This window comes from Rhinoderma darwinii, chromosome 12 (assembly GCF_050947455.1).
Source record: "Rhinoderma darwinii isolate aRhiDar2 chromosome 12, aRhiDar2.hap1, whole genome shotgun sequence".
In the NCBI taxonomy this organism is placed as follows: Eukaryota; Metazoa; Chordata; class Amphibia; order Anura; family Rhinodermatidae; genus Rhinoderma; species Rhinoderma darwinii.
Genome location: NC_134698.1, coordinates 48606294 through 48619729, shown reverse-complemented (window position 1 = coordinate 48619729; position 13436 = coordinate 48606294).

Sequence of the window (13436 nt, the reverse complement as noted above, 5' to 3'; positions counted from 1 at the left end):
CAATCCTACCTGCCACTCCAGAGAAATCCTGTCCCAGAACACACATTTAACAAAAGCCTCAGCAAACTTGCTGAGGAAACCCAGCTTTCCTTTAGGGTATGTTCACACGGCCAAATTTCAGACGTATACGAGGCGTATTATGCCTCGTTTTACGTCTGAAAATACGGCTCCAATACGTCGGCAAACATCTGCCCATTCATTTGAATGGGTTTGCCGACGTACTGTGCAGACGACCTGTTATTTACGCATCGTCGTTTGACAGCTGTCAAACGACGACGCGTAAAAATACAGCCTCGTCAAAAGAAGTGCATGACACGTCTTTGGACGTTTTTGGAGCTGTTTTCTCATAGACTCCAATGAAAACAGCTCCAAAAACGGACGTAAAAAACGCCGCGAAAACGGCGTGAAAACGCCGCGAAAAATGCGAGTTGGTAAAAAACGTCTGAAAAGCAGGGTCTGTTTTCCCTTGAAAACAGCTCTGGATTTTCAGACGTTTTTGTTGACTACGTGTGAACATACCCTTACCTCACCCATCTCAACAAACTGAACTTATTCAGTTTGTTGAGATGGGTGAGGTAAGGGTATGTTCACACACCCTCCCATACTTATCCTGCTACGGGCTTACTATAACTATATATATATATATATATATATATATATATATATATATATAGAGAGAGAAACCATAGAGCAATGTAACGGCACCAGGACTTCAAGATAGATGCAGCTTGAGAAAGGTTCTGTGATGAACCGAAACGTTGCTGCTTACTTGAGGTGAATAAATCCACCCTTTTACATCTATCTTGAAGTCCTGGTGTCATTACTTTGCTCTATGGTTTCTGTGTATTCAAATTGGGGAAGTGATTCATCCTCAGGTAAGCGTGCACATGTTCTAATATATAGTTTTTTGGAGTGCTGGGTTCATCTGCAATTGGACTGTATATATATATATATATATATTTATATATATGTATGTATATATATATGTATATATGTGTGTGTGCATATATATATATGTATATATATGTGTGCATATATATATGTATATATATATATGTATATATATATATATATATATACCTGCTAATGACCCAAAATATTGTCTCCAAGATACCTGACAATTACGCATAGCACATGTGACATGTCATCACCGTGACTGATGAAAGAAGGATCTTTTTAATCACCTGTGACGGTAATGGATGTATGAACCATATAAACCCTACTGATTAGAATGGAAACTCTTCTTTTCATTATTACTCTTGTCGGTGTATCTTCTTTCTTCTGTTAGGACTGTTTATGTGTGTTGTCAGTGAGTCCCGAGCAGTGCACACCCGTGTGTCACAAAGCCCTAAGGTGCTCTCATATCCCAGAGCAATGTTCACACTCGTTTGCCTTATTCCTCAGTGATGCACACCTATTGTATATCCCTGTCTAATGGCCCAGCCAAAAAGAAGCTGTCATGTTTTTTTTTTAGAAATTCTGTCTCTTTGCTGATCTGTGCCAAGGTGGGGGAGATAACAATTCACTTATTTGTATATTCACAGAAGACTGTTGTTGAATCCCTGCTATCATTCCTGCCATCACTATCCTGACAATATTAATGATCCACTATAAAGGGTCCTCTGAGCTGTGATGTGTGACAAACACACAAGTTTCAATGGGAGAGCTAGACAGTTAGGGACACTGCAGTGGCATATTCTATCTTCAAGGCCTCTATACATATTGAAAAGGGATCTCTGTGGTTTGACTAGGCAGAAGAGAGAGGCTATTTTTGTTATACACTTTTTTGGAGAAAAAAAATTATAAAGAAGTAGGATGCCGGCAGGCGGCAGAAGTATTATGGATAATGGAAGACTTTTGCCTCAGGGCACAGGGCCTGCTTTGCCTATTCCAGCATAACTAGAATATTTATAATTCAAATACTTATCTTTAATAATTAAAATAGCGAAGAATATTACAGACAAAAGATCGAGTGTTTTGTGTACACACATCTAGGCATTGTGCATGGAAAGCCCTCCAGCTGAGCTTCCTGGAAATATGTTTAAAAAAGGAGACAGTATAAATAAGTATTGTGGAAAATCTAAGAAATCAGAATTGGCTTGTGATAAAAAAGGTTTTTACTTGTGTACAGCCTCATATCTCCCATGCTGCCCATGCATTAATGAGGAGAATGATACATGACTTATTCTAATAATGCTTTTTTGCCATGGTTGTCATTATTTGTTCATGTGCTAAAGAACAATTATGCAAAGTTGCCTAAACTTTGCGCTGCTTCTCGGCACACATAAAGCCAATACATCCAAATTCCCTAACTATGTGTGATCTTATGTCTAGGCAGACACAAAGGAGTTGCTTTCCTCTCTTGATGGAAAGCCTGCTTGAAAAGACGCAGGCCTCAAAACGTGCCCCGCTTTCCACACTGACTATGTGACGCTGTCAATTAGAGAGCTGATGGCAGTCAATGAGGGCAGAAATGACAGTATTTACAATTTACAAAGAGAATTTAATTTCGTTAGGGGCTAAATAACCCCAAGTGCACTACATCCATGCAGCTGAATGCCTTTCCCCTTATAAGCAGTCAGGACTTTCTTTGTATACAGGCTGGTTTCACGTGTTCGTGCGGTTGTCTTATTTGTTTGCTTTCCTTTATTTAACTACTCCTTGAACTGCTTGTGGGTTTGCTAAGTCACTTGCACCAAAGAAAACAATCTGTAGAACTGACCATGAAAAATGACGGCGCTCAGGAAATCACGGTTAAATCTAATAAATAATTTTATTTGGCAATCCAGGGAGTATAGCACATGTTTAGTATTTGAATCAAACATGTCAAGGTTAAATTACTTTCCTCCTCAAAGTCATTGTACTCTGCCAATTGCAGGAGGGAGTGCAGTGTGACACCAGCAACCTGAATTCTGCCCGCAGGCACGACTCTAGCAGGAGCTGGCATGCAAGTGGGCAAATTGGGAGGAAAAGGAACTTTCTTCTATCTTCTCTACCTCCTCGCTCAAGCTTACAGACATTGGTTTACTACTTTAACCGCAGGAGGAAGAGCGGGAGGTTCAGGTCACAGCATTCCCTCAACATGCAAATGATCCAAGGGGAGCAGGAAAGAATCTTACCTCTTTCTCTTCTGTAATTGTGTCATCTAGGTAAACACCTTTGCACAACACGGGAGGAAAAATATATTTCCAATATATACTTTCAAATACATTTTGACAATAGCCAGCTGGTTATCTTAGCAGTATGTAGGACATATGGCAAATGAGTAAAGGGGGGGGGGGGGTCAGGCCTTTACACAATACATTTATGACAACTGTACATTTTTGATCTTGTTTTTTTATGCATTACTTGGTTCCCTTAACCTGTAAGTAAAATAAAGCAGTTAGAATCTGGTAATCCAGCAATTTTGGACTTTGTGCAATGCTGGACAAGAGGGTTTTCAAAATTGTGAAGTATTTTAATGTCCAGTCAAATTAATGTGACTAACTAGATCTTGACCTTGAGCTGCACTGTGTGAACAAGGACTAATTACTTAGTAATCATGGCTGGTCTACTAACAACTGACCAAAATTGAAAATGACTACAGGAAAGAAAAGAAAAAAAGATAATATGGAAGAATTCTAACTGTTTAACAACAGTTATGTTGGATTATTAAATGTGGAAAAAATTATAATTTTTTTTAAATTGGCAAAATGGATTGTTTGCTGTGAACTATACCTTTTTGTTGGCATTGTGAGAAACTAGACATGGACCGCACATCCACAATATATACGTTGATCTGAGCCGCTAGGCATAATTTATAAACATGTACATGAGGTTCTTTGTTAACATTTTGATCAAACTGTATAAGCCCACTTGCCGCTTCATGGCGACCTCTTTCAAAGTGGGTCCCTACTCTATCGGTTGCAGCACCACATGGTGGCCACTGCCACCACAGCACCGCTCCTGCAGAGTAAGCAACCCAGGGGCCCAAAAGCACCCATGCTATCAGACTGTGCCAAGCCCCCTTGGCTCTGTGACACGTCTTTATTTTGAATCTCCTCTTCCCCCCCCCCCTCTTCTCCACAGCTTCAAATCTGGCCAAAATTTTTCACTGAATCAAACACGATTTGGTGCTGAGTTTCTGGCAGAATTCCCTAGGCATCATGGGGAATTCATCATGTGATCCCTTTCCTAATGTCTAAAATTGCAGCCAGTGCCATCATTTTGCCGTGGTTCGTTTGCTGCAAACCCCAATATTTTTGGATTATGCAGATTTCAACAATTTGAAATTTGATTGGTGTAGAATCGATTTGCTCATCTCGAATTCTAAGATGATAAAATTCTAACATTTTCCTCTTTTGATTATGGTATTGCAGCCAGTTAGAGGAGTTGTGTGTACCCGGTCCTAAGGAAGTTGTCAGAATATGAATTAGCAGCAGTGATTGCTGTGTTATCTGTAGACAAGGTGGCTTCATTTGACAAAAATAGATAGAAAGGCTGTACAAACTGCTAATTGTGAAAATGTAGCCCTGCTCATAAGAAAAATAAATTATTGAATTAAGCATTGTATTTTCTTCCTGACGTGAGAAGTAACTCCAGCACCTTCTTGCCCTCTAACGAAAAGAATATATATATATATCTTTCCAGCCTTGAGACTATTGGCATCTAACCAGTTAATGCATTGTATAAGATGAAAAACGGTGAATATCATATAATAAAAATTAGCTGGTTTAATTTGTAGCCGGCATAGTAAACCCATCTTTGCAGAGATCCCAAGAATATACAAGATTGCTGGACTTCATCCTGTGGTCAAGAGAGCAATATAACCCCGAAGAAACAACTAGCAATAATAATGTAAACAACACTCCAACAGTTCCTGTTTTTACTATGTTGCTGCTCTTCTATCTAAACAAAAGCCCAAAAAGGAACAGCTGTTTGGAGGACCTGGTGAGGACAGACGCTGGAAGTCTGTGGTCTATATTTTATAGCCACTAGAGGTCTCGAAAGTTGGAGTTCTCATTGTATAGATGACATTTGGATCTACATAATAATGGTGGCAGACATTTGAAGCCTTGTATCATCAAATCACCAAAGAATTGGAGATCTATAGCCTATAGTGGTTTCTGTACGAAATAAAGGGGATATCCGGTTTTAAAAATATATATTGAAATCAATTCATTGCATATATTTAGGGCACGTACCAATATGCTTTCTTTTTTATAGATGCTACGTTTCACCCCTCTGTAAACATGTCATGTGACTCTGCTGCCGCTGCACACTCCCCAGATTAGTGGCATTTTGTATTCTGACTAAGTGCCTCATCTCAGCTCTCACAACACCCAGAATACGAAATATCACTGATCATGTAGCATTTCCTCCAGTGGCTGGAATTCCCACTAAACAAAATGTCATAGGTCGTGTGATGTAACAAGGTAGGGGGAGATGAATCAGGAGAGGATTGAACAGAGGGAATCATGGGACTTGTAGTTTTGAGTGCTGAGACCAGTGCAGCGGCCCACCCTGTTTGAAGATGCAGCTCCAGTAAACAAGGTTGCCATGAGGGAGTGGGTCAATATAAGGTTTTACAAGAAATACACAGGAACCGACAAAGGTGAGTATGCCACATGTGAGTGGACTTATGCCATATATTTTTTTTTTTTTGTGTCATTGAATAACACTTTTAAGGCTCTGCACTATTACCTGAATCCAATGTGGGCGACATCTGCATATAGTTTGTACTGTATGTGGTTATGTGGATTTCCTAGAGAAACTCCACATTGCTGCAACTCCCCGAAAACATACTTACAGATTAATTGGATTCTAAGGGTCCATGTATAACTCTTTATTAAAGATTCATATTGTACGATCCATAATATGGAGATCCCAAAACAATCTATAGGCCCATACTATACCACTGTGTGCCTCTGATTTAATTTGGAAGCACACAAAGATGTTTTCCCATGGATTTCTTATAAAAAATAGCAGCATCTTCCATCACATGTCGTATTACGCAGGTATTTTTCCCATTGGATCTATTGCAAAATATGGTGCCATACATGGAGTGCCTATGGCACCATAATGCAGAACGGTAGGGACTCCATGTGACACCATACAAGCTTCATGTACCTGGGTTTGCCATGCATGAGGCCATATAAAAATAGAAGAATTAGATTGTGAACTCAATTGGTGAAAGGGACTAATGTGAACACAGTTCTATAAAATATGTTTGCTCATTGTAAATAAGAAATATGAATAAATTCGATTTTTCTAGAATGAGACAAAACAAAATCCAACTCTAGAAGAGTGAATCCCTGCTTTTCATGATAAGGGGGGGGGGGGGGCATCCCAATCACCATTTACACCCTAACAGCTAACGTAGAGATAGCGGTGATAAGAGGAAATTTTTTTAGAAGTTCAGGTAATGATTAGATCCATTAAATACACTCAGTATACCCTTTACACATAACAATTATTACTGTAGCCTGACATTTTTCTTTGGTTGGTTTATAGCCATAATTGCTCTGTGTAAACCCAGCCATGGTCATTACAATGCATTATGTCCACTAGATCATGGTGTTGTACATTGGTCACAAGAAATCCTATTATAATGTACAGTATACACTTAGATGTAATAAGCTATTTGTACAAGAATACTATTTATACTGTATGTTCACTATTACTAGTGTCTAGACTAAAATTTTCTCTTTATAGCGTATTAGTCACAAAAATGCTGTACGGTGTAATTTGTTTATAGAATTTTATTTGTATTATATATTATTAGAATGAATTCAGTATTGTATATTGGTCCTTTAAGTTGGTAATGTTAACACTCTCTGTATTGTTTTGTGATATTGCATGGAATTTTGTCATTCATCACAGCATTTTCTTGGGCTTCATTCACACTTAGGCATCAGTATTTGTAATCCAGGAGCAGGTCCCAAACACGGAAGAGGTACAAATCTTTCCATTATACTTTCTCTTTGTGTAGGTTCCATTTCCGGTTTTGGCTTCCAAAAGCTGATGCAAAATAATGACTAAAATACGCAAGTGTGAATGAGGTCTAAGTTAATAAATTGCTCCCAGTTTTGATCTTTTAATAATGGGATGTTTATGTGTTGAATATGGGACACTACAATGTCCCTGGCATTATACATTAATTTGAGTCTTCTATGTATTTCAGAGTGGTTAGAGGTTATTGAAATGGTATAGGTATATGGAAAAAAAAAATAAAAAAAAATATATATATATATATATATGTATATATTTATCATGTATTTTTTAGATTTATGTAACTAGTTACTACCCTTTACACATTAACCATCAACGAAGCTTTGGGGCAGTAAGAAACAAATTCAGTTTACTTCTATGTCTGATATTGTTAGGTCACTGTCAGTGATTATGCAAATAGCTATATTCTGGCTACGTACAAGCCATTGTTGTATAGAGCCATAATATCGCACCCATAGAAGTCTTTGAGGCTCTACTGTACCTCTTTATGCCTCCAATTTCTTACAGAGCAATACAGAGGTTTATTCTGCAATGTTTCATCTGATGACATATTATAAAGGTGTTCCATCCTAGATGTATTCATGAGTCCTTCACATGTGGCTATTTGTAGGGGAGGTGTAGTTGATATGAGGAGTTCATGTCCACCAAACTATGAAATAAAAAAGTGCTAAAACAGTAATGACATTGATAACTGAATACATATAAACCTAATGACACTATACTAGGTCTTCTCATTCCTGCTTCTCAACCAACTGTCCAGGGGTTTTGCAATGCTCAATTTAGTACAATCTGACAAAAAAGCCATTTTTCTGGTCGATTTACTGCATGGCTCCTCTAATGGAATATGAGTAAATAGAGAACAGTAGATAATGGTAAACAAGGTCAGGGGCTGGAGCCTATAAGCAAACAAACGTTGTCACCCTATTTGCCTCAGCTATCCATTAACTACATATTTCTGCATGGAACATTTAGTGGCTTTAAAACATTGAATTTATTTCTACTACTCTACAAAATCCACCTACTTCAGAAAAACCTGGCACCCTTTTACCTCATCCCTTTACCTTAAAGAGGTTGTCTCAAAAAGACAACCCCTTCCCTGGGAGAAAGCCGCCCTGGAAATTAGCTGACTGCTGTTGGTCTGAGTCCTGAAACCCCCAAGACCAGCTGAAGAAAGTTGCGACTGACCACACTACTAGTTTTGCATGGCACCTATTGAAAAAAAATGGGTGACCATGTAATATAGAGTTTGAGGTGCCATTTCGTAGCACATTTCCACTCTGGCTAAGCAGTCCCTAGTAAGAGATATGGACAGGCGTTGTCATCATGAGGCAACCCCTTTATCCATCTCCAAGAAAACATGTAAAACTCACATGTCTAGCAAGTCACAATAAAGTGTCAAGAATTTCCCAGCAATATTACATCTTGGAACATCCCAATACCATCTGTCTACTCTAGACTCAGCTAAGATTTGTATTCATTCCTCCATACAACGAAGAGTCTTGCACCCAAGAGTAACATCATGCTCATCTATCATCTGCAAATAAACACTACAATGATTCCCAAAATGTTTAGAAAAATGTTCTATGGACAGATGATTCAGAAGTGGAATTCTTTGGACATCACTGATTCCATTGTGTAAGGTATAAGGATGTGAGATTTGGACAATTTGCCATTATTAGTAATCTTTCATTGACTTTCCTAAACAGGTCAAAGTGAGAAATAACAAAAGAGTGAACAGGATGTCAATACCATCATGAAAAACTATAGAAAAGTGCAAAGAAGACAATACAGTATAAAGACGACAATACAGTATAAAAACGACCTATACAGTACAAAGATGACAATACAGTACAAAGTCGACAATACAGTATAAAGACGACAATTCAGTACAAAGACAACAATACAGTATAAAGATGACAATACAGTATAAAGACGGCAATTCAGTGAAAAGACGACAATACAGTATAAAAACGACAATACAGTACAAAGACGACAATACAGTATAAAAACGACAATACAGTATAAAGACGACAATACAGTACAAAGATGACAATACAGTACAAAGACGACAATACAGTATAAAGGTGACAATATAGTGCAAATACGACAATACAGTATAAAGATGACAATACAGTACAAAGATGACAATACAGTACAAAGACGACAATACAGTATAATGATGACAATACAGCGCAAAAACGACAATACAGTACAAAGACGACAATACAGTATAAAAACAACAATACAGTATAAAGACGACAATACAGTACAAAGATGACAATACAGTCTAAAGACGACAATTCAGTGCAAAGACGACAATACAGTATAAAGACGACAATTCAGTGCAAAGACGGCAATACAGTATAAAAACGACAATACAATGACGACAATACAGTATAAAGACGACAATACAGTACAAAGATGACAATACAGTACAAATACGACAATACAGTATAAAAACGACAATACAGCATAAAGATGACAATACAGTATAAAGATGACAATACAGTGCAAAGACGACAATACAGTATAAAGATGACAATACAGTACAAAGATGACAATACAGTATAAAAACGACAATACAGTATAAAAACGACAATACAGTACAAAGATGACAATACAGTTTAAAGACGACAATTCAGTGCAAAGACGACAATACAGTATAAAGACGACAATTCAGTGCAAAGACGACAATACAGTATAAAAACGACAATACAGTACATAGACGACAATACAATGCAAAGACGACAATACAGTATAAATACGACAATACAGTACAAAGATGACAATACAGTATAAAAACAACAATACAGTATAAAGATGACAATACAGTACAAAGACGACAATACAGTATAAAGACGACAATACAGTACAAAGACGATAATACAGTGCAATGACGACAATACAGCATAAAAACGACAATACAGTACAAAGACGACAATACAATGCAAAGACAATACAATATAAAAACGACAATACAGTATAAACACTACAATACAGTATAAAGACGACAGTACAGTACAAAGATGACAATACAGTCTAAAGACTACAATACAGTATAAAGACGACAATTGAGTGCAGACGACAATACAGTATAAAAACGACAATACAGTATAAAGACGACAATTCAGTGCAGACGACAATACAGTATAAAAACGACAATACAGTATAAAGACGACAATACAGTATAAAAACGACAATACAGTGTAAAAAAGACAATACAGTGCAAAGACGACAATACAGTTTAAAAAAGACAATACAGTGCAAAGACGACAATACAGTATAAAGACTGAAACTGGAATAGCACAGAATTGTTTGTATTCCTCAACAAAGAAGAAACAATTCCTCTTCTCTTTGCACACATGAGTACAGAATTTAGGGGATTAGTATGGGCAGTGATCCATGTAAAATCTGTAGGAAATATCAAGATGTGAATTTTTAGCAATTAATCTTGCAAGTTTTGAAGGTAACATGAATTCTGTACAACACTATGTTAGGGATCTGCCAGGTACTACGTCTAGGTATACTCCTGGGATTAATCAATCCACACCTGAGGCCAGACCTGTTCAACTGACACCATCTCCCACCAACCAGGGTGGCAGGCTCAGGAGTGGGAGAGCCTATCGCGGCCTGGTCAGTCGGAGTTAGCTCCGCCCCCTGTCCTTTATTACTTGCCGTGTTCTCTTCCTCAGTGCTTGTAATTCTTCTGTATTCCTGACCTCACTGCTGCTTGCTCCAGCCTGCTTCTGCCGTGCTTCTGCCTTGCTGCAGTTCCGCTTAACCTGCTTTGCTTTGCCCCTGGCTTGCTTCCTTCTCCGTGCTCACTTTGGTATACTCCACTTCATCCTGGTCCTAACTACTCATTCACCGCTCCGTTTCCTCGCGGCGTTCCGTGGCTACTGCCCTTCCCTTGCGTGTTCCCTGTTTGTTCTCCCGTGCACTTAGACAGCGTAGGGACTGCCGCCCAATTGTACCCCGTCGCCTAGGGCGGGTCGTTGCAAGTAGGCAGGGACAGGGCGGTGGGTAGATTAGGGCTCACTTTCCCTTCACCTCCTTCCTGCCATTACATAATTACAAGCCCATACATAGTCTACCATTTCTCCTACGCTGACGCTATCATGGACCCCCTTGAGACCCTGACCCAGCAGATGCAGGGCCTCTCCCTACAGGTCCAGGCCCTGGCACAGAGGGTCAACCAGGGTGACGCTGCCTTAGTAGTACCCCTCACCTCACCTCTAGAACCCGACCTCAAGTTACCTGACCGGTTCTCAGGGGACCGTAAGACGTTTCTCTCCTTCCGGGAAAGTTGCAGACTGTATTTCCGCCTAAAACCCCACTCCTCAGGTTCCGAGAACCAGCGGGTGGGTATCATCATATCCCGACTCCAGGAAGGGCCCCAAGAGTGGGCCTTCTCCTTGGCTCCTGATGCCCCTGAACTTTCCTCTGTTGATCGTTTTTTCTCTGCCCTCGGACTCATTTACGACGAGACTGACAGGACTGCTTTAGCCGAGAGTCAGCTGGTGACCTTACGTCAGGGTAGGAGACCGGTTGAGGAATACTGTTCTGATTTTAGAAAGTGGTGCGTAGCTTCTCGGTGGAACGATCCGGCCCTAAGGTGCCAGTTTAGGTTAGGATTATCTGACGCCCTGAAGGATCTGCTGGTTAGCTACCCCTCTTCTGACTCCCATGACCAGGTTATGGCCCTAGCAGTACGACTTGACCGACGTCTCAGGGAACGTCAGCTTGAACGCTTCAATGTGCTCCCCTCTGACTTTTCTGCGATCCCCCCCGAGGTCCCGTCTCCTCGCCCCTCCACGGAGGACTCGGAGGTACCTATGCAACTCGGGGCCTCCATGTCCCCTCGACAACGTAGGGAGTTTCGCAGAATGAATGGTCTCTGCTTCTACTGTGGGGACGACAAGCATCTACTGAACACCTGTCCCAGGCGCAAGAATAAGAAGCCGGAAAACTTCCGCGCCTAAGTGATCATCGGGGAGGTCACTTGGGCGCACAGGTATTTCCCGTTAATGTGAAACGCAATAAAATTTTGCTTCCCTTTCAGGTCTCGTTTGCTGGCCGGTCTGCCACGGGCAGTGCTTTCGTGGATTCTGGCTCATCTGCTAATATCATGTCTGTGGAATTTGCTATGTCTCTAAAGATGCCTTTTATTGATTTACCTTATCCTATCCCTGTAGTAGGTATCGACTCAACTCCCCTTGCTAATGGTTATTTTACTCAGCATACTCCTGTTTTTGAACTCCTGGTTGGCTCCATGCATTTGGAGCAGTCCTCTGTACTGGTGATGCAGGGATTATCGTCTGATCTGGTATTAGGTCTTCCCTGGTTGCAGTTGCATAATCCCACGTTTGATTGGAATACTGGGGAGCTTACCAAATGGGGTAATGAATGTCTTATGTCATGTCTTTCTGTTAACTCTATTTCTCCCCGGGAGGAGGTAAACACGCTTCCTGAGTTTGTTCAGGACTTCGCCGATGTGTTATCTAAGGAGGCTTCCCAGGTGTTGCCCCCCCCATAGAGATTACGATTGCGCCATCGATTTGGTGCCTGGTGCCAAGCTTCCTAAGGAAGGGTAGGATATTTAATCTTTCATGTCCTGAACGTGAAGCTATGAGGGTGTATATCCAAGAATGCCTGGCCAAGTGTTTCATTCGCCCCTCGACTTCTCCTGTAGGTGCTGGCTTCTTCTTCGTGGGGAAGAAGGATGGTGGTCTTAGGCCGTGCATTGATTATCGTAACCTGAATAAGGTCACCGTAAGGAACCAGTACCCACTTCCTTTGATTCCGGATCTTTTTAATCAGGTTCAGGGAGCCCAATGGTTCTCTAAGTTCGATCTACGGGGGGCATATAACCTTATCCGCATCAAAGAGGGGGATGAGTGGAAAACTGCGTTCAACACACCCGAGGGTCATTTCGAATACCTGGTCATGCCCTTTGGGTTGTGTAATGCCCCTGCTGTCTTCCAGAATTTTATTAATGAAATCCTGAGAGATTACCTGGGTAATTTTCTTGTTGTGTACCTTGATGACATACTGGTGTTTTCCAAGGACTGGTCCTCCCACGTGGAGCATGTCAGGAAGGTGCTCCAGGTCCTTCGGGAGAATAATCTGTTTGCTAAGACTGAAAAATGTGTCTTTGGGGTACAGGAGATACCATTTTTAGGGCAAATCCTCACTCCTCATGAATTCCGCATGGACCCTGCCAAGGTTCAGGCTGTGGCGGAATGGGTCCAACCTGCCTCCCTTAAGGCGTTACAGTGTTTTTTAGGGTTCGCCAACTATTACAGGAGATTTATTGCCAACTTCTCGGTCGTCGCTAAGCCTCTTACGGACCTTACTCGCAAGGGTGCTGATGTCCTCCATTGGCCCCCTGAGGCCGTCCAGGCCTTTGAGACCCTCAAGAAGTGCTTTATCTCGGCCCCCGTGCT